This window comes from Perissodus microlepis, chromosome 23 (assembly GCF_051167445.1).
Source record: "Perissodus microlepis isolate ML-2025 ecotype Zambia chromosome 23, ASM5116744v1, whole genome shotgun sequence".
Lineage (NCBI taxonomy): Eukaryota > Metazoa > Chordata > Actinopteri > Cichliformes > Cichlidae > Perissodus > Perissodus microlepis.
Genome location: NC_140482.1, coordinates 12,103,632 through 12,111,588, shown reverse-complemented (window position 1 = coordinate 12,111,588; position 7,957 = coordinate 12,103,632).

Below are 7,957 nucleotides of genomic sequence, written 5' to 3'. Positions count from 1 at the left end.
CTCAGGTTGAAGGATTACTCCTGGCTTCAGCACACTCTGAAGAAAGGTTTTGGTTATTCTTTTGTGTAAAGGTAAGTCTTTGAACTTGTATATATAAATATATATATATAAATATAAATTTTTGTGCCTTGACCTGTTTTGACTGGGGAGATAGTGTTGAGATGGTGTTTCAGTTCGTGGGACTATAAGGACAAATCTGTGATTCAAAAGTAAAAATCTAATGTGTCTTCTCTTCTAATAACCATCAGGAGTCTGAGCTGCCAAGGGATAACTCTCCACATAAATGTCTTTCTCTACTTCATCCTTAACTTGACTGTGCCCGTTATTGTGCTCACAACCTTAGTGAAGTTAACTACTTCTGGATGCTTTGTGAGGGCATCTACCTGCACACTCTGGTAGTCCTTTGCAGCAAAACATTTCCTTTAGTATTATCTGCTGGGCTGGGGTAAGTTAGTCTGTATATAGTAACCACTGTCCTTAATGTAAATATGTAAGAAAAATTGTGTATGTTTCTGTTCCGTGTCCTGTGTACTGTTTGTTTGTATATGTGTCTTTTTGGCTGCTGTTACAACCAAATTTCCCCTTGTGGGACAATTAAAGGATTATTCTATTCTATTCTATATTGACGCATGCATACTTTCTGGCCAATAAACACAAATGTCACACAACATATTAGATTTCACAGGCTTTCCAATTATACCGGCAGTGATATACTCGATAGCGCATAACTTTGGAGCCACAGATCATTTCAACAGAAATCACGTGTCAAAATTGGGAGGACAGGCGATTTAAGTGACTTTGAATGCCTCCTTTTTGTTGGTGCCAGACAGGCTTGTCTGAGTATTTCAGAAACTGCTGATCTGTTGGGATTTCCCCACACAACCATCTCTGTGGTTTACATAGGATGATCTAAAAGCAGCAGTTCTCTGGGTGAAAAGTCCTTGTTAATGTCAAAAGTTAGAGAAGAATGGTCAGACTGCTTTGAGCCGACATGAAGGGAAAAATAACTTAAACAAACCCTTGTTACAACCAACGCACCTAGAAGAGCATCTTAATAGAGGAGAAGACTACACCAGATATCACTCTTGTCAGCTAAGAATAGGAAACTGAGTCTACAATTCACACCAGTTCACACAATCTGGACAACAGACGGTTGGGCAAATGTTACCTGGTCTGATGAGTCTTGCTTTGAGCTGCAACATTCAGATCAAAGGGTCAGAATTTGGTGTAAAGAACATGAAAACATGAATCCATCCTTACAGGATCGCATTACATCAATGCTTCAAGGTGCTAATGGTGGAGTATTGTTGCTGACCATTTCCATCCTTTTATGACCACAGTGTATACATCTTCTGATGACTGCAGAATAAAACAAAGTGTAAAAAAGCTTAAATCATCTCATTATGATTTCTTGAACATGACAATAAGTTCACTGTACTCTGGCCTCTACAGTCACCAGACCTTAATCCAATAGAGCATCTTTGGGATGTGCAGCTGATAAATCTGCCATGGACCAAAATCTCTGAGGAATGTTTCAGCCACTCTGTTAAATCTGTCCCATATAGAAATAACCCTGGTACTTCGGGGTGGCTGTAGCTTAGATGGTAGAGCAGCTCATTTACTAATTGGAAGGTTGATGGTTCGACCCCTGGTTGCTTGAGAAATATCCAGATATACTTGGGCAAGAGACTAACCCCAAGTTGCTTGTGAGTGTTAACGTTATATAGAACGGAGTATAGGAATAGGTGAAATAGGTATTGTCACCCTTTGAGTCCTTAGGTGGAGTAGAAAGCACTACACAAGAAACAGTCCATTGCTTCTCAGTACTTCCATACTAAATAAATGCAATAAAGGAAAACAATACGGGTTTATATCAGTTTTTTAGAATTCATTCCTCCATAATCATTCTATCCACTTTGTGCAATGTGCCAATACCACTGGCAGCAACACAGCCAAAGAGCATGATGCTACCACCACCATGCTCAACAGCACATAATGTTCTCATGTTTGAAAACCTCACCTTTACCCCTTCAAACATACCTTTTATCACAGTGGCCAAACAGCTCAATCTTTCTCTCATCTAAGCACAAAACCTTTCTTCAGAAGGTATTTGGCTTGTAAATGTGGGCAGCTGCAAATTTCAGTCAAGTTTGAAGGTGTCGATTTTGGAACAGGGGCGTCTTGCTTGGTCAGCACCGTCTTAGTCCATGGTGAGGTAAAATAAGCTTCACTGTGGACAGTGATGCTGACGTTTCAGTAGTTTCTAGCTCATGACAGACTTGAACATTTACAGTTCCTGAACATCCTAACCATTTTCCTCTCATCTAACTAACTTGTACTTTGAATTGTTTTAACTTTAAATCTACAGTTGTACAATCCTTCTTCTATCTATCGATCTATCGATCGATCGACCGACCGACCGACCGACCTACCTACCTACCTACCTACCTACTTTTGATCCATTGTGGATTAGAGAAAATCCAAAAATAAATTAACATTTGTGCATCCTGTTCTTGTTTTGTTTTTTTTGTTGTTGTTGTTTTTAAGTTATTACACATGTATGGTACCCTGGAAAAAGAACAGTTCAAAGAAATCATTAAAAGAACAGAATTGGATTCCGGTACTGGCAGGCGAGAGATGGCAGCATAGTAAACAACCTCCAGACGAAAGTCAACAAAAACCATTCCAAAGCCAATAAAAACAGAGGTAAAAACCACAGTGCCTTAACTTTTAGAAAGGGGTGAAGATGACAACCACCTCTGAGAGTAAGAAATCTGTTCTACCTGTCGATAAACTCAACGAAATACAACCCCCTGAAGAACCTAATGATAGCCACCACACAGCAAACCTGGTTTTAGGCAGCACCAGCAGAGGGGAGGATCTGGTGGATTTATCCATGATTCTCACAGAAATACGCAACTTCAGGCAAGATGTCAAAGCATAAGTCGACGATATTAAAGGAGAAACAGTGAAAACCAGCACAAGGCAGGATGAGGCGGAAGCCAGAATCCTGGAAAATGAGGAGAGGCCAAAAAAAACGGAGGCTTTATCGGAGCTGCTAAAAAGGCACGAGCAGACCCAGTTGAGACTAACCGATCAAGAGGGACGCTTAAGAAGTGAGACTGATGGAAAGGAAAGCCAAAAAACAAACTTGGTTAAATTATGCAAATAAAATAAATCTTGGGCCCATAAAAGAGGTCAAAGTAACAGAACTCCACTCAAAAGCTGGCAACAAACAAAACTACTAACTCAAACAAATGCCCTACCTTTACATAGTGGCTGATCAGCCCACAAAGACACAAAAGCGGTATCATACACAAAAACCTAACTGAAACTAACATAACAGATTCCATTTGTCCCCCATGATCCACAGTTGCGGTATGACCCAATTTGCAGGTCTCCATATGGACTTGCTCAGCCCCTTTTCCACTTCTTTATTCCTCAACCAAAGAACTGGGAGCAGCTGCTGCTGAGATTAAATCATGCACATAACAGTGAAAACTAAAATATGAGCACTTATTTTAGAAGACAGTTTTATGTGATTGTATAAGTAAATGAATTCTAAGCCTAAACCAATTCTTTATTACCCCATATTTAAAGAAAGAAAAATGTTATTGTAGTGTTATGTATAAGTCTATTGTAGCACTGTGATGTTTGATAGCTATTACCCAATATATGCAACTGTAACTGCAGCCATCACAGAGAATATAGACCCTTTGACAGCTTGTAAACAGTGATGACGTAGGCAGGAAAGGGGTCTACTGCACCGACATTTAATGTGGAAAAAAATGCAACTGTACATCATTGATTAGCGCTAATTGGATATATTTAGAACAAGTGTAAAAATCTGTACAGGGCTTAATATAAATCAGCACCCAGTGTGAGGTTTATGCCGCAGCTGCTTCATATTGGCACAGTGTTGGTAACAAAATCTTTTTTGTATGTTTTTGGTTAATTAACTAGTGGATTAACCATGAGCTTTTTAATCAATATGATATTTTTAATGCTAAAATCTAATTATTGTTGTTGACCATGAATTTCATACAACAAACAAAAATAATAGTAAAGCGCAATTTTATAAAAACATTTTTATTAAAAGTTTTTACATACCAAATGTATAAAATTTGTACAATTATTTTATGCGTTATTTTTCAGACTCATCTATTCTTAATGCAGCTGTTGGTCGTGATTAAACGCTTTACAAAGGAAATGTCGATCACTTCCTGTCCAGGACTCTGTCTTACTCTCCCTTGCTGTCTTGTATCAGATAAATCAATGGTTTGTTTCAGGAAAATATTTTTTCTGTTAAACATCTAGTCCAATTTTGTTAATAATACAATTTAAGAAGGTTTGGTCTTTGCTACAGAAGTGAAGTTCCACTCATTTCTAAACTAAATGTTGCATTTCAATTGCCAGTCTTGGTAGCCGGGAATCGGTCTGCCAGGACCTGCGCTCGTGGCCGCCGCCCGACTCACATGGCACCCGACCCCTATGGTGCCTCCTGCGGGTGGCGGGCCTGCAGAAAGATGGGCCCATGTCCCTTTTTCGGGCTGTGCCCGGCCGGGCCTTAGTCCATGGACACAGTCTGTATCTCTACAGATGCATTTTCCATTGATCAGTCAGTACCAGTCCATATTTTAGAGCACACTGACTCCTACTGACTTAAAAAAAAAAAAGTTAAAGTTTTTATGTCCCCCCGCCCCCGATTTGCAGCAGGTGCCTTCCCCACCCTGAGCCTAGTTTAGTCAAGTGGTCTCTTCCTATTAAAAGGGAGTTCATCCTCCCTTTTCTGCGTGTCTCTCCTGCTCTTACTTTTTATCATTTGAATAGTGTGCATATTTGTGAGGTGCTCTTTCAGCAGTGGCCATCTGTCCAGACTTTATAGCATATTATAGCATATCTGTGTGCCTACTACATAAATTCCTCTATGTGCCAAGGATCTGAAGGGCTGCTATCTCACTCTGTGCTTTTTCTACAACGGATCACATAACCAGTCAGGTCAGAGGGCTGCTGCCTGTCAGTGATGAGCTTATCTATCTGTCGCAGCATACCATGTGTTTGAGTCAAGGAATGCGAATGAACAAGCAGTTAGTGCGGCTTGTATCTCAGTAATTTCCTCAAGAAAAATGCATGCCCTGAAATTTCCATCTTTGACTCTGAAACGTAATCTGAAAGAAACACATTCATGCATGCTTTGGTAGTACAGACTCATGAAACAATAAAGGAAATGCAAGGCATTGGACCAGCACTTACCAGAACAGTACCAATGACGGTCCTTGTGCATGTATTTAAAATTGCTCCTGGAAAGATGGAACACCATTCATCCAAAATTATTGCTTTGTTTGGTGTTTTGTAAATTGCGATGTCAGCCCAAAAACCTCCACAGGCCCAGATCCTTCTGTCACCCCTCACACTGTATGTATTTACCTCTAATCAGGACTATATTATCACAGTTGATCTTTCAGAACAATTATACTTTGACTAACAATGCTTGTCCACATTTAAGAGGTATTGTGGAGGACTGCAATCCCGAGGTCCTTAATCAGCAGGCGCAGTACAAGGACATAATGTCAGAGCTCTACGGATGAAGCAGCTATTTTCTGTCTGGGGGAGGGTTCGTCGAGGGTGAGGGTCACTGCTATGATCCTCATGTATTCGCTCTTTTTTTTTAACCTGTTCTGGACTCATTTCCACCTACTGTATAGTTATTCTGTTCTTATCATTTAAGGTGAATGTGCACTTTGTCTTTGTTCTATAAATCAACTGAATATAGAATGTGTCATGTCTGGCATTTCTTAAATCTTCACAAGAGAGACTACTACTTCCCACACGTGCACCATACATATTCAAGAATTAATTACTTTATCACTGACACTAACTGTCTGTAGCAGGTCCACTCCTGTGCCTACCATAGCATAGTTATTTCAGATCATGCCCCACTTACTCAGTCTCTGCCTCTTCCACATCTTCCTATAAAAACTGCACAATAGGATTTCAATTCAACCCTTCCATCAGATGACAGTTTTGTAAAGTTTCGCCAAGATGAGATATGCTTTTATTTTGCCACTAACTCCTCCCTTAATACTTGCAGCCTTGTTGTATCACGTGTCTTTAAGGCCTATATCAGAGGCCAGATTATTGCTTATTAAGCAAAAACTGAAAAACAGTCCACTTATGGATGAAATAAGTCAATGCAACAAATTAAGGAGGCTGATGACCAGTATGCTCTCAAACAGAGTCACGAAATTTTAAAAAGCATGTTGAACTCAAAACAAGACTTGACCCACTCACAACTTAATCAACTGAACGTTTGCTCTTGCTTGACAAATCAAAATTCTACATGCATGGTGACAGACCCCAACAATTACTGGCAAGCCTTCTCAACAGTTCTAGGGCAAGGCAAAGTATTCTTGAAGCTCGACAACAAGATGGCAACATGGTTACAGATCATGAAAACATTAATGAAGTATTCAGGGATTTTTACTCAGAACTTTAACACCTCAGAGTCACAAACTGGCTGCAATGCAATTAATGACTTTCTACCTAAACTTAACATTCCCGAAATTCCACCAGAACTTAAAACAAGGCTGGATGACTCTACCTCTCAGTCAGAAGTTTCCTTAGCTACAGCCTCAATGCAATCTGGCAAGTGTCCAGGTCCGGATGGTTTCCCATCAGAATTTTTCATCAGAGCACTACATTACTGTCTGCGCAGCTTAGTATAACCCTCACTGACTGCATTAAACAAGGATCTCTTCCTCAGTCATTTTATGACGCCTGTACCACACTTATTGCAAAGAAAGGAAAAGATCCGATGGAATGTGACTCTTTTAGACAGATGCTACAATATTAGCCAAGATTCTTGCCCGTAGACTACAATTGGTTCTCCCAACAATTATTTCAAAAGACCAAACAGGCTTCATTAAAAGTCACAGTTTTAATGTAAGAAGGCTATTTAACATAGTTTATTTCAGCTCTACAGATGCTAATGAATATGTTGTCTCTCTGGACACTGAAGAAGCCTTTGATCGAGTTGACTTCGACAATCTCTTTGCTGTCGTTCACAGATTTGGTTTTGGAGCAAAATTATGGATGAATTAAACTGCTCTACTCTCAGCTATCTGCTACAAAACAGACTAACGTCCAATTGTCAAAACCATTCAAACTTCACAGAGGCACACGCCAGGGATGTCCTCCCAGCCCCCTGGATTTTAATCTGGCCATAGAACCCCTTGTCATTGCGTTTCACAGTTGCAAAGAAGTACACGGCATTTGGAGAAATACCATAGAACACAAGGTCTCGCTTTATGCAGATGATCTCCTGCTTTTTATTTCTAAGCCTTCAACTTCATTACCATCTACATTAAATCTGCTTGGTCAATTTGGTCAGCTTTCGGGTATAAACTGAACCTTCTGAACACTCACTGAAAATATGGGGCCAGTATAAGAAATACTTTCATCTCTGTGACTTCTCCCCTCTCAGCCCCACTGCATCTAACCATTTCTTTAAACCTTCTACCCAGGACGGTGGGTTTGTGGAGTGGCACAGAAGTGGAATAACTTGCTTTAAAGACCTGTTCATAGCCAACAAACTAGCATCATTTGAACAACTTGCTAATAAATACAATCTACCACCAACACACTTTTTCAGATACTTGCAAGTCAGGCACTTTATTCATTCCCAGATTTCAGGCTCAAGCCCTCTACCAGAGCTACACTATTAGAAACTATCCTACAACTCAATCCAACCAATAGAGGGCTGATCTCCCTGCTTTACAATAAAATATTAAACTTGACACAAACCTCTTCATCCAAACTCAGCACATTATGGGCAGAAGACTTAGACATGACAAAACATGTGCCTCCATAAGCTAACATGCATCGGTGTAACTTTGTGCTGAACATTGGGGGGGTCAAGATCTCTGTCTAAATAAATAAATTGGGTAAATTCCCAGAT